The sequence below is a fragment of the Cetorhinus maximus genome, chromosome 14, assembly GCF_964194155.1.
Source record: "Cetorhinus maximus chromosome 14, sCetMax3.hap1.1, whole genome shotgun sequence".
In the NCBI taxonomy this organism is placed as follows: domain Eukaryota; kingdom Metazoa; phylum Chordata; class Chondrichthyes; order Lamniformes; family Cetorhinidae; genus Cetorhinus; species Cetorhinus maximus.
This window is the reverse complement of record NC_135892.1, coordinates 31,502,603-31,524,460: the sequence shown is the minus strand read 5'-3', so window position 1 is coordinate 31,524,460 and position 21,858 is coordinate 31,502,603.

The window sequence follows — 21,858 nt, the reverse complement described above, 5'->3', positions numbered from 1 at the left end:
AGTGCAGAAGCAGAGGCCAAATCTACAGAGCCTCTATAGCTGAAGAATCCTGTACAAGTGTTTAGTATAGATTTAGTTCTGGATATTCATTCCATTGTTGAAAATGGTATTGTCTTATCTTCTTATGCTGACAATGTCATCTCATTGTCTACAGTGGGGCAACCTTATGCTGAAGAGACTGTCGCAACGTTACCACTGCCTATAGGAAGTGAAAGTAGTTTCTGAAGTGTTGTCAGGAAGTCATATCTTCTTCAGTTGCTGCAATGTCTACAGGCATTTTGTCATTCTTCTTCTTGTCATCCAGATTTGTTCAAATCTCTGATATTGAATACTTTTTCCATCCTCAATGCAGCAATGAATGATGCAGCTGTGCAATTCTTTGTTAGTGTTGAAGATACTTCATCATCTCAGGCCTTTCTTCAGTGTGCTCAGAGGGAGCAGAAGATTCCCAAGCGAATGCTAGTCTATCCTTTTCCTGTTCAAGAGAGTACAAGTGTTGATGTCCTTCAGTCGTCTCTTGTGGATCAGCCTTTCTTTGAAAAGGTTTCACAAAACTTACAGTTCAGCTGTTGTGGAGATTGCAGTCCAATTGCCAGCAGTTCTGCAAAGCTGCTGATCCACTTCGCCAATGATTTTGTCCTTCAGAGAAAAGACGTGCGCCCACATGTATCCTCAACGCCCACCCAGAGAGTCGAGAACTTTGTGGGAGAATGAATCCTTCATAACAGTGACTTGGGGAGGGGGGGTGGTGAAGAGTAGGAGTAGGAGTTGTATAGGTCTGGAACAGTAAAGGAGGTTACAGAATTTCGAAAAAATAATGTAAATAGTTTAAGAAATAGTTTAACATTGTCATTAAAAAAAAGTTGACATTCTACTTGGGGGAGGTGTAGCATAAATGGCTTATAGGTATGGTAATGAGATAGTGGTGTGTATCATGATGTAATAGTGACTTCAGCAGTCATGTGCTAGAGACTGTTAGGAAAATGGAATAGTCTGCACACAAGAAAGAGCTACTTACCTTCTAGGCTATCTTGTATGTGATTTTAATAAGGTAGTTTTGAAGTACGGTCTCTGAGTCAAACCTGAGTTACTCAAGAATAGAGTGAAACCTACTGCATATAGATTAGGCCACGAAACAAGCCACAAAACAGTCTCTCCCTTGAACCAACATTCCTTTTCCACTTTTCCCTTATTCCCTCTTACATAATTTCCTAGTCTCTGTCTTCCCCATCTCCACACCCCAAGCCATCCCCCAACTCCAATGCGCTGGTCTCCTTTTCTCTCCCAAGTCCTCCAGTCCCCTCTATCCCTCTCCCCAATCTTCAGGCCTGTCACCATCTCATTCTTTCCAAACTGCTCCAAGCCCCAATTTTCTAATTGCCCGCAGTCACAATTTAAATCTCCAGACCCCACCCCCCAAGTCCCAATCTGTAACCCTCCCCCGAATCCCAATCTAAGTCTCCCTCATAAATATAAAAGCAAAATACTGCGGATGCTGGAAATCTGAGACAAAAATAAAAACAGCTGGAAAAACTCAGCAGGTCTGACAGCATCTGCGGAGAGAGATACAGTTGACATTTCGAGTCCATATGATTCTTCATCAGAACTGAGAAAATATAGAAATGAGGTGAAATATAAGCTGGTTGAGGGGGGTGGGACAGATAGAGCTGGATAGAGGGCCAGTGAAAGGTGGAGGCAAAGAAGAGATTGCCAAAGATGTCATAGACAAAAGGACAAAGGGGTGTTGACGGTGGTGATATTAGCTAAGGAATGTGCGAATGGTGACATTAAGGATAGAAAGCAGGACGAGCAAGTAATAGATAGTGGGGGTGGGGTGGGGGGAAGGGATCGAAATAGGCTAAAAGGTGGAGATGAAACAATGGTTGGAAATACATTTAAAAATAATGGAAATTGGTGGGAAAAGAAAAATATATTTTTAAAAATTAAAAATTATTGGAAAAAGGGGGATCAAAAAGGGGGTGGGGATGGAGGAGACAGTTCATGATCTGAAGTTGTTGAACTCAATGTTAAGTCCAGAAGGCTGTAAAGTGCCTAGTTGGAAGATGAGGTGCTGTTCCTCCAGTTTGCATTGAGTTTCACTGGAACATTGCAGCAGGCCAAGGACAAACATGTGGGCATGAGAGCAGGGTGGTGTGTTGAAATGGCAAGCGACAGGGAGGTCTGGGTCATTCTTACGGACAGACCGAAGGTGTTCCGCAAAGCGGTCACTCAGTCTGCGTTTGGTCTCTCCAATGTAGAGACGACCGCATTGGGAGCAGCGAATGCAGTAGACTAAATTGAGGGAAGTACAAGTGAAGTGCTGCTTCACTTGAAAGGAGTGTTTGGGCCCTTGGACGGTGAGGAGGGGGAAAGTAAAGAGGCAGGTGTTGCACCTTCTGCAGTTGCATAGGAAGGTGCCGTGGGAGGGGGTTGAGGTGGAAATTGTTCAGTGAGAGAACAATTTCAGCCAGACGGAGGAAAGTAGTGTTGGATGGGGATTGTTCAGGCCTCTGTTCGAGGAAGAAGCGGAGAGCCCTCAGGCCATCCTGGTGGGGGATGGAGGTGTAGAGGGATTAGACGTCCACGGTGAAGAGGAGGCGGTTTGGGCCAGGGAACTGGAAATTTTTGATATGATGTAGGGTGTCAGAGGAATCGCGGATGTAGGTGGGAAGAGACTGGACAAGGGGAGAGAGAATGGAGTCAAGATAGCAAGAAATGAGTTCCGTGGCGCCGGAACAGGCTGACATGATCGGTCTGCCGGGACAGTTCTGTTTGTGGATTTTGGGGAGGAGATAGAAGCGGGCCGTCCGAGGTTGGGAGACTATGAGGTTGGAAGCTGTGGAGGGAAGATCTCCCTCACCTGTCATCCCATCACCCCTCCCCCCACCCAATCTCCTGCCTCTTCGTCACTCTTTCCAAACCCAGCAATGCTCCTCTCCATATTGCTTCTCTACCCCCTTCTGGTCTATTATTAATAATAAATAAATATTAGCTTGAGCCTGTGGGGTAAGAGGATGGTGACATCACACAGTAGCAAGGGGGAGGTGCTGCTGTGGCAAAGTGTAAAGGTTACAATTCTTGAGGACTATGAGAAGTAGCACTTAGAGTCTCATGCCCCATTTTGGGATACATGGCAGCAATTACGCAGGACACTGTGGGCCAGATTAAACCATGTCACAGACTGAACTATATGTTTGGCACCCCTGTTCTAAACTCAAAAGAATACCAGTCGCATTTATGCAACCTGTTTTCATAATTTGACTCTTTATCCCTTATCCAGTTGTCATGACTCATTGGGGATTGTGTGCTATAATATCAAGCTCCTCTGTTCCCTGAGCCATGATAAATGTGAAAAGTTTGACCAAACCACCAGATTTCCCCAATTCTGCCTAACTGTTTAATTTAGGTTAAGAGAGTATGAGTACCAGGTTTGTAAACCTAATAAATAAATAACTGTTTATTGAACAAACTGTCGTTAACCAGTGGATAAAGAAAGAAATATGAACAGTTAATTTCTAACTTCATAATCTAAACTCTACCCCTTCTTAAATCCCTATGCACACATATACAAGACACATAAAACACACAAAAACATGGGCTTTAAGAGTGGGATAAAACAGTTCAATAGCACCAATTCCAGAGTACAGGATTCGATGGGTTGATTTTGATATGATGTCTTCCAAATTCCTTTCAGTTTTTGTTGATGACACGAGGTGGTCTTCCAGCATGTTCAGTATTTGGTTCACTGGTTGAGCACTTGCCCTTCAATGGCTCTAACAGTGATTTTCCTCTTTGCCTCCTGACAGGGGTTTTCAGAGAAAGAGCAGGTTATAGAAATATGAGGAAAAAAAACCAGATACCTATTATTGTGGAATTACTGGAATCTTCCACACACACGAAAAGGAGGTTTTAGGTCTTGTTCCTTTCAGGCTAGGGGCTATTCTGCTGCTGCACTGCTCTCACACAAAACCTGGTCACCTGGTCAGGAGCCAATTAAAATATTGTTGCCAGGCAACTCCCTTTATCCAGGACTCCTTTCCAGCACCATCCTGTCTTTCATGGCACACTCCGTTCCAGGACTGCAACATTGTATATATCTCTCATCCTGTTCCAATGGGCATGTCTTTCAACCTGTAGCCATTGTAATTCTAATCCACAGACCAAGGGAAAATAAAAAGATATGTTCTTGACAACAGTCCAACAGGAATTTTAAAAATGTTCCTTACACAGTATCATTCCAGTAAATCTGCTCTGTTACCCCATCAAGATCCTTCCTGAGGTGTCACATTCAAAACTGAACCCAATACTCAGATGTGGATCTGACCAAGGCATCATGATCAATACTGTGTGCTCCTCACTATTTGCTAACACACAATTTTTTGTGTTTTAAGCAATTTTTGCTGTCCAAGTTATCCAATTTATTAAGAAACAAAGTGGGCCCATCGATGAGCCCCGCTATGCACTATCTCCAGCCTTTCACTAATGCATGCCACATCTATCAGTTTCTGTCCATGCCGGTACATCTTATCTTGTACCATATGTCATGAAGCTATTAATGTATGTTATATTATTGGTAAATATTTTTATTTTTAAAAAAGAGGTTTAGCCTATGGGTGTGTCTTAATTGGATTAAAGCCAGCTAGTATGGGTGCTTTGATGTGTATTAGTTTTGATATGTAAGAGAGATAGCGTGCATTTGCATTTTTTGAACAGAGCATTCAAGAAGTGGGGTGAAAACTACCACCTAGCTAGCAGATACAAAGCAATATGTTTATATTACTAATAAAATTAGTACTATGAAAGGGGTTTTATTGTAAAAGGTGGAGTTCAAAGAGGCTGGTGATACAATGAGAATTTACATTCAATGAGCGGTGCCAGGTATAACTTCAGCTGTTTTGTGTGTGCAGGGCAGAGGCAATGTGAGATCAAAAGGCAGTTGTAAGCCTCCAACTGTCTCCACAAGAACCAAAGTGAAAGGAACCTCATTTTGAATTCATAAGGTGAAAATGTTTTGCCTGGTGTTTGGCTAACTCTATGGGTTGCTGTTGCCTTCATGGAGATTACTTTGGGAATTTGTTAAAAGTTATGATAGTAGTAATTTGAAGCCATGTGTATATATATATATATTTTAACTTGTGTAAATTAATAAAATGTTTAATTTAGGTTACTGTAAAACCTCGAGAACTGGTGGTCTGATTTCTGAATTTAGAGTCGCATCTGAAACATAACACTTAAAATAATAGGTTATGACAGTTGTTTAAAGTTTCTCTCTGGAATTTTTAAATAAGTCGGCTCTACCAACTGCATCGGTCATAGCACATATGCCTACATTTTTGTGACAAGCCTCCTTTGAGGCACTTTAATTGGTACCTTCTGAGAGTCGACAGAGAGTACATCTGGTGCATTCATTTTATCTATAGTGAGTTACTAAGCTACATTAACGGCTAAATGTTAAAACCTATCGACCTTAGTTTGTAAAGGAATCTCATACAAAACTTTATCAAAAAACCTCAGAAGCCTGAGTACATTATGAATTTCTGGTCATTTTGGAATGTTGCCTCCTCCAAAGCCACAGTCTCCAGTCACATATCTTTCTGAAGCCATATAGGAGTCATTTTCTAGGTTATTTTAGGCACTCTGTTGTTTTATTTCTATTGTTCAATTGGTTATCTAATTTTCATATCAAGCTAAAGAGTCTATTGTTGCCAAGTGTGGCTCTGTCACCCTTCTTGAACACAGGGATTGCCTGTTTACAGTCTGCTACAACCTCACAGTGTTCATTGGATTTATCAAAATGACAATATGTGCTTCACAACTCTCATCCTTTACCTTTCAAGGTATCATGGAGTATAGTTCATTCATCCTTGCAGCCTAGCTTAATTGTAGATCGTATCATGTTGTTAGTGTGCTCTTTGATAATAACATTAAAAAAAGAGCTAGCCAGAATGTTAACTGTCTCCTTCTTATACTCATGTTGAAATCTTTAAAATGCATCTGTCTGCATTTTAACTTCCTCCCTACTAACCACTTGTTATTAATGTATGGTTCGTAGTGGTTGAGAAAATACAAACTTGTAATTACGGTGAAGGGAGCATTACTGTCAGCGAGGGTATGCTGCTGTAACCATGCAGTAACATTACTCCATAGAGGGCAATTTTGCCATCTGGTTTAAAAGCTCTGCCCTGTAAACTGACACAGTTTCAGAATTAAACATGGAGAATTGTAACATATTTAAATTAAGGGTGATTCTGATGGATTTTCTTTTTAAAGATAACTAGAGTAATGTAGAAGTTTTTACTTATTTGGAGCTGACTGGAAGAAAACAGGAGAGCAAGATCCTACTGTTGATTTTCATTTCCATTTTCTTTCTTGTTTCGAACTTGCATCTTAAAGATGCAGGCTTATTTGTTGATAGAGCTCCCAATGTGAGATGTATGCTAGAGACCAAATAAACTAATATGAGAAAGGCTGTGGATAAACATCCACAATGAATAGAAAGGAGCAACAGGGCAAGCCCCACTTCTGATGTTACTAGGTGCACTTCAGTTGTGGCCCAAGGGAATGTGAATCACTTTTCAATACAGTACTGCACATAGCACAAGCTGCAGGTAGCAATTCTGTGACACAGAGAACAAACAGAGCTCATGAGTCAGCTGAATGCAAAGTTGATAATCCCCCAACGATAAAACTGCCTGAAGATACTGATATTTTGTAAGCAACGATTAGTGTAACAAATCCCTCTACTCTTCTAACCCTCGAAATATTTTCCACAGGATTTATTGTGGAAAAACACATTTGAATCACTTATCATTCAGCATTATGCAAATTAAAAGTATCCAAAGGCAATGTCTGCTGTGAACATGATCAGTATCACCCACTTTTGCTGCTTTCTGCATTGGCACTACATAGATAGTAATTAAATAGAATTTACAGCACAGAAACAGGCCATTCAGACCAGGTGGTTTCTGTCAGTGTTTACATTCCGTGCAGTCCTCCTACCCTAATTCATCAAACCTGATCAGCATAAGTTTCTATTCTTTTCACTCTCTTAGCTGGCTTCCCCTTAAATGCATCCACTTAGTTCACCTCAACTTGTCTTACTGAGAGTGAATTTGAAATTCTAACCAGTCTCTGGACAAAAAAATTTCTCCTTAATTCTTTATTAGATTTATTAGTGACCATTTTATATATGTATGATTTGTAGCCTGATTAAAACTTAGCCCAAGCCAAACCTAGAGGAACTTCTGTCGAGCAGCTCATGTTGCAATAAACATGAGCTTTCGACTGGCTGTGGAAGGGGACACGGTACAATCTCGAGCAATAAAATAATTTAATTAGAGGGGACGATTTCTGTAGATTGAGGGGAGGTGGTGGCATAGTGGTATCACAGGACTGGTAATCCGGAGACTCCAGGATAATGCTCTAGGGGATCTGGATTTGAATCCCACCACAGCAGATGGTGGAATTTGAACTCAATAAAAATCTAGAATTAAAAGCCTGATGATAACCATGAATCGATTGTCGTAAAAACTCATCTGGTTCACTGAAGTCCTTTAAGGAAGGAAATCTGCCATCCTCACCAGGTCTGGCCTACATGTGACTCCAGACCCACAGCAATGTGGTTGACTCTTAAATGCTCTCTGAACAAGGGCAGTTAGGGATGGGCAATAAATGCTGGCCTAGTCAATGATGCCCACATCCCATGAACGAATTTTAAAAAAAGAATGGATCTGTCCTGGCTAAATGTCTCAAGTGTCAACATAATTGCTGCAAATACTCAACAAATTCTGTGGAGAGAGAAACAAAGGCCGATGATCCTTTTAATATCACTGATCCTGCATTGTGTGTTTCATCTCGGTCTTTAGCTCATTTCATGTTGTTCAATTTGTTGCCGATTTCTCAGATCAAAAAAAGTCACAGCGATGATTACTATAATCTAAACCATCTGATGTTTATCGGTAATATAAGATATTATGAATGGGTTAAACATTCAGGATAAAGGTTAAAGTTTGTGGTTAAACTCAATCTTAAAGAATGGTTAAATTATACCCGAGCTCATCTCACAACTTATTTACCGCCCTGTAAAATGCATCAATATATGAAGTAGGCAATAGGATTCTCGAAGTATGTTAGGTGGTGTGGGGGTGAGGGGGGTCATCATGTAGTTTCCCGACTAGTGGTCTCCAGGTTAATTTAACCTGTAACTCTCCTCAATCTCTCTCCCTGTCTTTACATTGGAGTTTTTAAAAGAAAGACTGAAATGGAATAACGCTTTGAGACATCCGGTGGTCGTGAACAATAACAATGCAGCCAATAAAGTACTGTTGAGTTGCAGTCACTGTTGCACACAGGAAGCTCCCACAAACAACATGTGACCTTTACTGACTGGATAGTCTGCTTTGGCGATGCTGGTCGTTGGATAGCAGGACTGCAGGGAAAATTCCCCCGCTCTTCCAGAAAACAAGTGCCAGCCCAAACCTCCATTAACACACACAAGGGCTGAAGCTTCAAGAAAACATCAAAACCACCCCCTTTCCCAACCAGCTGCCTCTGAATGAATAGCACCACAATGGAATGATATCCCCATTGCCTCACGCTCTGTACCCCACTGTCCTCCGAGTCATTGTTTGATTCAACTCAGATCGCCAATCTGTCTTTGCAATATTCAGTCTTTCTTTTCCTGCTGCCTTACTGCCTACAAAGAGAAGGGTTATTATGCAGTAAAACGAATGTATTGTGCACCAAGGTCATTTCTCTCTCTCCCCCACCCATCTCGTTTTATGACCTACGTTGAAAACTAACTGCCCAGCAATGCAGTCTGGTGCCTCTGAAAGCTATAACTGTGTCACCATTCCTCTCCCTGGAACCATGTTGCATTCATTGTACTCACCCTACACGACTAAAACCTGCAGCACTTTGGCGAAAGCAGCCCGCACACTTTAACCATGCAAGCACAGAAGGGTGAATCTAAAAGCTGCAAGAGGTGGCATTGTTACAGGGTCATCACTGGAGAGTGTCTCCCATCTCTCAGATCTCAGCCATCTATCCACATTGCCTGGAGCACGCTGAGTCTGCTTATCCCGAATCCTCCTTGCCCCCCACTCTTCCTCTCCCTCCCCTTCACTTCAGTCGCATCAAGCTCACAAATCACCTAATGATTTGTTTTAGTATCTTGACTCAACTAAATCACTTGCTCACTAGAGAGCGATCCTGTCCTTGGGGTAGTCTAACCTTTTGATGCAGCCCAGTTAATGGGACAGTTTGTGCACCATGTTCCAGGCAATGATGATGTGGTAAATATAGTTTTATCTAGTATGTAATATAACTTTAAGAATAACGCTTGTTAAGGAAGATCACATGATCTTTAGTACCCAATAGGAGAGTAGCGTGGGCTACCTCTGTTAGTGTAGAGATAGAGTTTGAAGTGAAAGCACATGTGTAGTTGCTGCTGAGTACCTTTGTAAATAAACTTAAAGTTTTCACCCTAGAAGTGTCTGCTGATCAACTCTGTCAATAGAACCAATTCAGCCACCTCTACAACAAACTGGCGACGAGGATCCACAGGATACAACAGATGGCTAGCAAAACCTTGGGTCTCAGCAAGGATGACTCTGCCGCCAGTATTTCCTCTGGAAAATGAGCCCCACCACCTGCAATCACTGTCAGTGAGAGCAGCAGGCAGATGAGAGACCTGGGGAGATGCGTGCACGCAGCCATGTTGTAGTAGTGTTCTTAAAGTGAGATTCCTCGTCCTATCTCAACTGGTACTGCACTGCTGCTGGTTGTTAGGTAGTAGTCGCCCTGTTGGCTCTCTCTCTCTCTTGATTTTTATCACCTGGCGATTTGCATACACTGTAAAGGCATCTGGCAGTCAAACCTGCCACAGGGAATCCAACCCTGCTACTTGTATTTAAGTACCTGGCGAACTTACATTCCAAGTAGAGCTGTTTACTTCTGAACTCCAACTGCAGAATAAATGTCACACTCAGATTACAATGTTTTCATTCATTTGCCTTCTTTCTTGCACTTTCTCCCTAATGATCACCTTAAACTCCCAGTTGATTATTTTTTTCATTAATTTAAGTTGACTAAGTGACATTGTTTTGGACGCTAATGTTCGAAGCTTCTTTTAAAGCTGCCAAATGAATTTCAATTTGCTAGGGACTCATCAAAGCGAATTCAGTCACTGAAGTGAGTGACGGGACAGAAATTCACTCGGAGGCTCATGAAATTTAAACAACGTGAATTGAGAGAAGGCTGTCCTGAAACATTACACATTATAAAAAAAGGAATTAACTTAGATAGTGCAATGTCTGACTTTTTATGGAACAGGTTCACTCCCTCAAGCTGGAATAGTGGCTGTCAGGAATCGCCTCTGCTCTCTGTTGCACCTGGCATTCAGTTGGATCGAATTTTGATTTGGTTCTGTAAGGGATCATACAAAACATGAAACCCGGTTATGAATTAAATCCTCTATTCCCTCACGAAAACTTTCTTCCTATGTGATATAGTAAATAGTATATATAGTAATTATATTTTCATCTTTTAAGCTGACTTTGTCAATTTCTACCTGATAATTTGAATCCAGTTTACACTTTCTTTTCTCATCTTTGGCTTTTTGAGAGGTGGGAAACTGCCAGGAAATTTTTTGTAAACAGCCGAGCAGACAGTTTAACATCTCAGCTGAAAGATGGCACTTCCAACAGTTCAGCACTCATTCATTATTTTGGGGCCTCCCATCGTTTGGGGGCCCTGTTCCTTGACACAGTGTGTTTCATTGTAAATCCACCCCAGCCTGGACTATCTTCCTGGCCTAATTAATATCCTGATGGCAAACTTCAGTAGGGAGTGGTGGAAAATCATGTAGCCCAGAAGACACACACCAACAGCAGCTAAGTGGACGGATCAGGTGCCGGGTCCATTCCGCAGAAGCTTCATGATCAATAAAAGGAGGCAGGAGCATTGCTGTTCTCACTGGTTTCACAAGAAAAGTTTTTCGGCTGCAAATCCTTTTGCCACTGGGTTGATCTAGTTGGGAACTCATTGTTGCTTCCCTCTCAGAGCTCCAAGTTAAAATTGCTGTCCCAATGTTGTAATCTGAACCCATCGTTCAATTTAAAAAAGGACTACCCTCTACCCTCCCAACTTTGAGAAGGAGTTTTTGTGCCTGTGAAGGACAGCAGGTCTAACCAGTCAGAGCTCCAGAGAGACTAAGCAACCCAATGCAGTTTTCATCTGTTGAATAGGTTTAAAATCACTCCTTGGTGACAATATGGATGCTTTCTTTTAAATATGGGTAAGCCAGTGGAAATAGCTTTTGATTTTCAAACTTCTTGTTTAAAAACTAATGCACTGACCAAAGCCAAAAGAAAAAGCAGTCTTTCAAAACTACACCACACAGTACAACAACTAGCAGTTATAAAGCATCTCTGACATAGGAAGACTTCCCAAGGAGCTTCATAGGGACTGCAAGTTGACAAAAGACCAAGGTCCATCTTGGTCACCTTCTATCATCCTGGCAATCACATGATGCAACAATAATGGAGTTATTGACTGATCATAGCAATCAATCTTTATTACTTAATCTACAACAAACCCAGAAGTGATGCACAGAAATCTTAGTGGTGGAGTGTTATGGGAAACGTCGGTCCAAAGTCACCTCTTTCTTTGCAAGTGTGCCAGTTACCACATATCATGTCTTAGGAGGTCTTGTGGCACAGTGGGTAGTAACCCTACCTCTGAGCCAGAAGCTCCAGGTTCAAATCTCACCCCAGGACTTGATGGCCACAGAAGATATATTGATGGTGTGGCCAAGCAGGTTGATTTTCAACTGTAACTCCTTCCGATACACCTGTGCCAGATGGTGAGAATGGGAGAGTTTCCTGCTCAGCCAGAACTGTGTGGTAGCTGCAGTGCAATAGCATTCCCATGTTAAAAGACTCCACATGCAAGCTTTTGCCATGCGCTGTATGGCAAATGTCTTCCTTGCTTCGAAGTCTGCTAGAGAGGATGATACGATGTCTCAAATTATTTACATACTGTATCCCAAAATAATATTTTCTCAAACCTATCCAACAAGCAGTTGAATGAATCAACACAAACTGATTCCAAATTGAATCAGCCTAGGAAGTCAGTTCCATATATTGACCAGTTAATCACTGAATGGCCTCGTATTTAGTTTCCCCTCTCTGACTGGCAGGAGAGGATCAGGGAATGGATAAGATCAAGCAATTCAACCCCAGCGATTCACACCCTGGATAAGTCTCTCACTAAAAGCAAACATGAGCCCAGTATATGTGCAAAGGTCACTACCTGGTGATGTCATCGGTACTGCAACTTATTTTTAACCTCACCACAGGGGGACTCCCACACAGTCTGTTGCCCAGCAGCAGAAACAGGTGTGAGGAGCTTACTGGCTGAAGCAGATCCAGCTAAGTTTTAAAACTTTGCCTGGTTTTAAGCTCCTTTTGGACCTGGGGGAAAATACACTTCCAGACCACACCACCCCACTTCCTGATGGCCACTTGAATGAGATGTTAAACTGAGGCCCCATCTGCCCTTTCAGGTGGGTGTAAAAGATCACATGGCACTTTTTTGAAAAAGAGCAGGGGGGTTATCCCCAATGGGAGCTGATTGTGCGCAAATTGGCTTCCGTGTTTCCTACATTGCAATAGTGACTATACTTCCAAAGTACTTAATTGGCTGTAAAGTCCTTTGGAAGACCCGAAGGCGATGAAAGGTGCCATATAAATGCAAGTGTCCTGGCCAGAAGTCAGGAAGGAATATATATCTATGTCAACCTGGCTACTTTATAAAATTATTATTTTTATTTTTAAAATGGACAAGGCTTTACCATGACTAGTCATGACTCATACCAAAGGAATTTCTAACCTTCAGAAAACCAGCAGGGACCATGTTACCTTTAAAGAGGTGCTTATGCCCTCTGTGATGGCTGAAAAACAAATTTCAAAGAAATGCACCAACCCCCTTTGTATTTCTAAGGCAGAGTTCCGGCCATGGGAGATGGCAAAGGACAAAAGGGACCCTGGCTCCTCTATTAAACACCTCAAGATTCCAGACATGCGAAAATGCATCCTTTGTCCAACATCCAGGAGAAGAAGTGGGAGGTATGTAACATGATCTCCCCAAGCTGCTAGATCCTGTAATATTGCCATGTGGAACTGAACCCAGGCAGTCTACCATTTTACCATCCAACAGGTAGCAGCAGAAAGAGCTCTGTCCAGGTCAATGGCCTGGCCTTAATTTACACTGTGAACTACTGGAACACTGGCACAATTGTATCTGTGCCTTCAAGACTAATTCATCTCTATGTGCCTTCTCACATCATGGAAGTCCTCACTTCTGGAAAGTCGATCACCCTGCAACAGTTCCAGCCTACTAACCTCTGAAGGAATGCACAGCTGGACTTTTAATTCTGGACTCTGCACTTACGTGACCGTAACTCTTATTTTATCATGGTCTTGCCCTGCACTTGCCCTGCACTCCTTTCTTTCCCTTATCCCTATCCTATTGCATGAGTGCAAAAAGGGGTAGATGCTGCAAAACCCCTTTCCCACGTTTGTTGTTTCGACTATTCAAAATGAAATTTATCTCTTTATTCGAAATATCCTTCGCCTGTTAATTCATGTTTGAGTTATGTTAATTTTAGTTGGTTTGTTACGGTAAAAGTTTTAAAAAGTTAAAAAAAAACAAGAAAAGGGAGAAAAAGCAGAGGCAGGTTCAATCAAGGCAATAAAGAGAGTATTAGATGATTATTTAAATAGAAACAATGTGCAGGGTTACAGGGAAAAGACAGGAGAATGGCACAAAATCATAATATTCATTTGAAGAACAGGTGCAGACATGATGGGCCGAATGGCCTCCTTCTGTGTTGTAACAATTCTGTGATTCTGTAAAACACTCGCCTTTCCTGAACACAGCCCTGATCCCTGAAAGGCTCTCCACTTCCCAAATCCGGCCCCAATCTGTGAAACATTTTCCTTTCCTCCTCCTGATTACAACCCCAATCTCTGAAACACTCATTCCTCATGATCACAACGCTAACCTCTGAGATAATCCCTCTACATCTCTTGATTATGGCTCTGATTTCTGAAACACTCCTATCCCCTTCCCAACCACAACCCCAACTGACAGCCGGGGACTATTCCATGGGTCCCTGGCTACAATTCCCTGCTGCTAGTTTCTGTTCCCACCCAATAGGCTGTCAATCTGGTAGTTTTTGGTTAGGAATCTGAACTGATTTATCTAAATAAGGCCCTGCTGTTAAGATTAACATGGCCTTGTCAGCTCTTCACCTGCTACTGGGCTCCGGTTCTTCTGGTTCTGCTGTTATGGGCAAGATGAAACAGCATGTCATGATCTACATTATCTAAACCTTTTTGAATCCTAGAAACAACAAACAGGATTTTGATTGCCCACCAAGGCCAGGATAGGAGGGGGGCTGAAGCTAATAATAGCCTAGACAGCTGGCCAGCTGCTTCCCTGGCTTCATCCTACTTCCAGGCCATTTTTGCAGAGGTGGGATGGAGGAGGGCAGCGGGCCGCATGCCATGGTTAGCTGACAGGGCTTTTTAAGAGCCAAATGAGGCCAATGAAAGGAGGCCAATTGGGATTTTCCAGGCACAGTCCTGACCTCTGTTACCCATTTCTGGAAGGAAAATCCTGCCCCTCAACTCAAAACCTTCTGTTTTCCAGTAAGAACATGCTCAGGGGCATAGTCTGACAGAAATTGACACTGAGCCAAAGAAGAAGATATGAGGAAAATTGGTCAAAAACTTAGTTAAGGAAGTGGGTTTCATGGAGGGTCTTAAAAGAGGTGTAGATGATTAAGAAGAGAATCCCAGAGCACAAAGGCACAGTCACCAAGTTTTCATCTCTGTACTAGTTTTTAACAGGGAGATTGAATGCAGAAAGCGACAGTTTTACTCATAATAAAAAGAACAATGAAAAGCTCCATGAACTAGCTGAAGTCATATGTAGAGCAGAGCAGAACTTTAGCTGTGTGAATTCACAGCAATTAATCTGTTTCAGATTACATGCAGCCTGTACTTTGTTTCTTTTGGCTGTCAATCTAGAATTGTTACAGTACTGAAGGAGGCCATTCAGCCCATTGTGTCTGTGTTAGCTATCCAGATGAGCAATGCATTAGAAAAGGGTTTACTTAAGTTTGAAATTCTTAGTGATTAAGCAGCGCTTAACTAAGTGGACTTTCTGTGTGCACTTAGATACGAAACTAATCAAAGCTTGAATATATTTAAAATATTCAGACATAACCATAAAGCCACCTTAGGGTAACAAAGATGTTTATTTCAGGTTGTCATAATAATAATGATCCTAGAGTACATTGGCATATATGATTATTTTAGTGTTGACAGTAAATTAACAGGGGAGACATTTTTCTTCAAGTCATGATGCAAAATTGTCAACTCATATCTCTGTCCAAAAGATCTGGCAATGCCACAAATGTTCATTTTAAAATGGCCTCAGTTCTACAATGCTTAAAAAGAAATCAGGTACTATTTACTAAAATTACAGATGTTTAGTATGTTACTTGATAAAGTGCTCGAGACAGCCATAAAGGCCTCAATTTTAACTCAGGGTCTGAACAAGCAGGCAGAAAGCCCCCATTCCGTCATCTCAACAAATTCTTTCTGGCTGCAAAAATTTAAGTTGATGTCTACACCCAGGGCAAATAAACAACAAGCAAAAATTGAAACTGACAACAGTGACTTTAATCACCAGAGGTCCTGGTGAATGATATGAACTTTAGGCAGCCTTGGAAGCTGTAACAATGTAATATTCCATTTGGTTTGTTGGATAAATAACAACCCCCTCCAATATTTTTAAGAGTTTGTATTTATTAGGGTTGAGCCTCAGGAGATTGGCTTTAGAATTAAATTTGGACAATGCAATGTGAAAATCTTTAAACCTGAACTTCATCTTTGAAGTGCTAATCTAATTTAACAATTGTGTCTGATCATTGACGCAGTGTCAAGCATTTATCACAAACTTCAAACATTTTGGAAGCAAATGCGATGTCTAAAATTACTTTGACATTGAGAAAACCAAAGTCTTCAGGTGGAATTTTACTCAAACAGACCCGCTCACAATGGGGGATTCAGCAGCGGATCAGATCCAGTCCCATCAGCAACAGTGGGGGAACTTAATTTGGCGGGAGGCCAAAAATCAGTTTTCCGATGGTGGGATTAACTTTAGGAATTAAGTTCTTGGGACTCTCAAGGCGGGTCAAACTTCCCGACGAACAATGTTGGGAAACCCTTTTGCATGCATTAGCAAGTCATGCATGCTCATTAAAAGGCCAAGATCCCTTCAAAATTAAGTTCCTCGACAGCGAGAAATTAGAACTTACACATTTACAACTGTATGTAAGTGGCGTGCACCTAGTGAGCTTGACTTCTTCCACAACTTTGAAGTGAGTAGACACTGCTTTGGCTTTCTTGGGACCAGTCACAAGTCTCAGCCACTTAACTCAGATTGGGTGCTGGTAGGCAAAACTGCATGATGGCTGGACATGAGGAGCAGGCTAACGGCAGAAGGAAGACAGACTGTCCGGGGCAGGGAAGGAGGCACCGAGGGAATGTGAGGATGCAGCGACGTGGGATGGAGGGAAGGACCTTGCTTATCGGGTCAGAGGGTCCTGTGGTTGTGTGGGGCATTTCTAAGCAGGGATGGTGGGAGAGAAGGCAGGGTCAGTGCTGTCGACGGTGCTGTCCTGGGAGTTGAACTGAAGGTGTTGAGCAGTGGAGTGAACAGGCAGTGAGAAGAGGGAATGGGATGCGGTAGGATGGGAAGTCCAGTGTGATAGTCGGGTAGCTGAAGGTTTCATGGGGGGAAGTCATGAAAACGGACAAAACAGATAGCTTGGATAATAGGAGGGGTCAAGGTAGGCATGGGGATGGTAATGGGTGTAGGCTCCGAGGGGAAAGAAGGCATGTAGAGCGTAATGGTTATAGGTGCAAGGGGAGGTTCAAGAGTGGCAGAGGGGAGAGGAATGGTTATATTGGGTGGGTCAATAGTGATGGGGGAAGTCGGTGGGTGACAGAGAGAGGGAAGAAGGTGGTGGAGTGAGGCTGGAATGTGACGCATACCATTTTTGTGTTCTCACCTATCCTAGCTCTGAAACTGCGATACCTCAAAATGTGAGGAGGATCTTTTGGGTGGGTGGAGTTCAAGGTCAGCACAACTGGTTGACTAAGGGAACAACCTAATAATTATGAGGCAACTAAATGTCAACCATGCTCAGTTGTGTTCTCCCCTGTATGATGGAGACCACACTGCAGCAGGTTTTTTCCCAACTCCTGGGTCTCATAACATTGAGATCCCTGCAAGGTCTGCAGCTGCTGTTCATTCTGTGCAATTTGCCATCTGCTCTTGTCAGAGGCAGGGATGAAGGGAAGGAGGGAGAGAGGGAGCTGGATGCCTCCAAGGGGCATGGCTGGTGCACAGCAGCAAACTCCCAACTCTAAACGTCCATCCTTCCGGGTGAATGGTCATGGCTGACAGGGGCTCATATGGTAAGTCTTTCTATGCTGCCAAGGCAAGGGTCTCTCTAACAGTCTAGAGGGTAATGGAGGCAAGCTGAATAGTGTCTGAGGGAGGGTTCTCACATGTGGCTGTCATCACCCCAGTCAAAGAGCAATGTCTCCATGCGCAGTCCTGTATGAACAGGAGGAACACTCATCTCTGTTCCTCCAGGAAGTTCTTCACCTGGAAGGGGTGGGATGAGGATGCCATGTCCAGACAGAAGCCAAATACAGGGCTTAGCACTGGCTTGGTGGTCTGAAATGGAGGCAAACCTGAAAAAAATATGCTCATAGATTAATTGCTGCTATTCATTCACAGATCCACTGAGGCTTAGATGATGCTGGCTCCATGCAGCCCTCCCTTTCTACTGGCTCACATCCAGATGAGGAGGTAGAGGAACTGGAACAGTTTGGCACAGGGCCACGAGGAGCAATGCCTGAGCAGGAAGAGGCAGCAGGGCCTCAAGAAGGTGAGGATGCTGGTGACCAGGGGCTCACGTGACAGCGAGTATTGGCCTAACCATGGGAAAATTGCAGGCAGTGCAGCTATCTAAGATAAGTGAAAGGCAATGAAGGAGGCACCTTCGAAGTTCCTAGAATGTGGTTGCACGCATCTGCTAGCTTCTCCACAACGACCTGCGGCCACAAGGACTTCCAGGCAATCCCATGCTGTTGGCATTAAGGTCACTGCCACCCGAAACCTCTTTGCTAGTGGCTCCTTCCAGGGCTCCACTGGGGACCTGTGGCATCTCCCAGTCAGCGATACACAGTGCTTCCGGGTGGTGACAGATGCTTTATTCAGGAGAGCGCACCAATTTGTTCAATTCCACCTGGGCCCTGAAAGTCAGGCTGCCAGAGCTTTGGGATGTGCAGCAATCTCAGGTTCCCTGCAAGTGCAAGGGGCTATTGATTGCAAACATGTGGCCTTGAGAGCTCCCTCAGTACATTCATCAATAGGAAGGTTTCCACTCTTTAAACATGCAGCTGATATGTGATCACAGAAGGCAAATCCTGCATGTTTGTGCTCGATTCCCAGGGAGCTCTCACAACACCCTGCTGGCTGTAAATCCAGCTCAAACCTGGTCATAAAGGGGAAAAGTATCTGGCATACCCAGCAGCCACATAGCAGTACTGTTGTTCTGATTATTCCTTCAGATGTGCTTGACAAATGGAAGCTCTTAAAGAATCTAATTGTCATCTATTTTAGTTAAAGAAATCTCATGTGCAAGCTGAATGTGGTTGTGCAGTAGTTTGGCTAATACAGGTCATACATTCTCAGCCATCAAACAATCTCAGTATGATAGTATGGTGATTACGTTCCTAGATTAGTAATCGAGAGGCCTGGGCTAATAATCCCATAAATAAGAATTCGAATCCCACCATGACAGATTGAGAATTGGAATACTATTTTAAAAAGCTGGTATTGGTAAAAATGACCATCAAGCCATCAGGTTATCATAAAAGCCCAACTTGCATTTATATAGCACTTTTTTATGATCTCAAGATGTCCCAAATGCTTTACCACCAATAAGGTGCTTTTTGTATGTAGCGCAGCAAGGTCTTGCAAACACCAATGAGGTAATGACTAGATCACCAGGTTTTCGTTGGAAACAATGTACAATCATTTGTTTTTCTTTTTCATTGACCTGAGAAAACAGGCAGGGTGTTTAATATCTCATCTGAAAGATGTCACCATAACAGTGCAATGAGTACTGCATTGAATTCTGCATCCCTCCAATTCTAGCCACTTGTGTATCCCCAGTATTCTTTGCCCACCATTGGTGGCCATACCTTCTGCTGCCCAGGCCCTAAACCTTCCCTTAACCACTCTGCCTCTCTACCTCTCTTTCCTCTTTCACGATTCTGCTTAAAACATACTTCTTTGACAAGGCATTTGACCTGTCCAAATATATCATTATGTAACTTAGTTAAATTTTGTCTGATAACATCCCTGTGAAGCATTTTGGGATGTTTTCTTATGTTAAAGGCACTAAATATATGAATGAAACTTGTTTTAGATTGTGTACTCAAGTCTCTGGGGTTGGCTTGAAGAGGTATTTCACTATGTGAAAAGTGTTTTTAAAGAATTACTTCCCTTGAGCTGAACTTCTGTATAATAAATCGAAAGTTACAATAATTAGAATTCTTCCAGTCTTTATAGACGTACATTACATTGATTAAAGAGAAACTCCAGGAAGGCAATTCAATAGCAAATTATTAAAACTGAGATGTCATCCTTTGTCATCTTGAGTGAAATTCAAATACAGGTTCAATATTTTTTTCTGTATCTACAACAGGGATTACCAATTTGTGGGTGGGGGTCACAGAAGTCACATTTGGGGTCACGGACTCCCCCTCCTCCGAGCAGCAATGGCAACTGTGAGAGGAGAGGACCCAGAAGGCTCTGGTTTAACAGCCCTGGACCCAGTAGATCGATGCCACCAAATAGAGATGGGGATATTTGTGAGCCGACTTGGCTGAGTTAGAGGCTAGCAGACTCTGTGTCCAGAGTGCAGGAAAAAACAGGAGGTCATGCAACTGAGCTGGGAAGGTGAATGGCGGCTTCAAATTTTATTGAGATTCAGCTTCTGTCTGCCTGTTGTACAGGTTCCTTACCCCAGGACAGTGACTGTCTTGCAAGGACCGGCAACTAGACCAAAAGAGGGGAAGGAGAGAGGGGCTGGTGAGTGAGTAAGTTGGTGGGGGGGATGTTGGGAAGAGGGTCTGCAGGGTGACTGAGTGAGGTGGCTGAGTGAGTGGGTGGAGGAGGTTGGGTATAGGGGCTGCTGAGTGAATAATTGTATGGAGGAGGGAGGATTGGGGAGAGGGGTTGCTATGTAGGGGGAGCGTGTTAGTGGAAGAGGGCTGTATATGTAAGTGTGTGAGTCTGGTAATGGGAGGGGCTGATTACAATATGTGCATGGGGATGGGGATGAGGGCTTTCAGTGAGTCTTCTGTCACCAGGGAATATGGAGAGCCTGGCTGAAACCTACTTGATTACATAAAATAATATTATTTTTACAAAACATATTAAAAGTTCAGATTTTCATATTTATATGATATATTAAATGTTGATCAATAATACACAAACTTTAATAATTATATACTGAATATTATAATGCTGTTTTATTCCTGTTTTGTTTTCACTGGCACCTGGGGTTACATTTTCAAGCATTAAAATGATGTCACATTTGGAAATAGCTCAGGAAGCAATGAACCACAAGCATCCTCTTGCCCTTATAATATGGCTACTTTTGTGAAAATATTAGCCTATGATTTCACTAGACTTAGGTCAAACAGAAATACAAAGGCAAAGTGCTGCAGGTGTTGGAAATTTGAAATATAAATGCCGCATAAATTGTAGAAGTATTTAGCATGTATGGCAACTTCTTTGGAGAGAGAAATAGAGTTATCATTTCAGCTTGATGACCTTTCATCAGTGAGTCATGTGAAAACAAAATGGTCACTGCCACAGCAATGAGCACGCAATTCCAGCCCATGATGAATTGAGTGGCTGATGATGTCGTAGAGGCTTTGGGAAATTTAAACAAAAGTGCAGTTTGACATTCAATAGTTTTCTGAAAGGCAATAACGAAGAGGAAAGGGTCAGCTACACCCTTTTGTGGACAAGAGGGTTTAATAGCTGGCAGTCGGGTGAGGATGACATTAAAAATCCAGTCAAAATCTTTGAGAAATTCAGCACACGTCTCCAGGCCAAAGTCAAACCATCAGATCCACCAATATGAATTTCAAAGTCGGAGGCAGGAACCAGGTGAGCCTGTTGACAATTTCTTAACAAGATTGTGAAGTGTAGCTAGCAAGTGTAAATTCAAAGAAACAGATGAAAGGCTAGTCAATCAGCCTATTTGGGGCTTTGTAACCCCTGATGTACAAAAAGATCTGATTGGAAAAGAGAAGCTCACAATATTGTAAACTGTTGATATTGCCAGAGCACATGATACCACAAGTAGATAGATGAAAATGCAGACCACCCAAATGGCTAACTTTCAGTTAAGATGAGGAAAAGGCAGCAGGGTTGATGCAGTGAAACAGCAGCAAAAGAATGAACAACAGAGAGAAAGATGTTCAAGAGCTGTGGATGAACATGAGTTCACAAAGGAAATATCTTGCATATGGATCAAATTGCAGAGCTTGTGGGAATGCTCAGTCACTGCAAAAATATGTGCAGAACAAAGAAAGATGATAAAGGCGTCACCAGAGACAAAGCAACAGGGCAAATGAGAAGAAAAAGAAACCAAACATTCATACTCTGGAAGATTGCAATCAGTTTGAG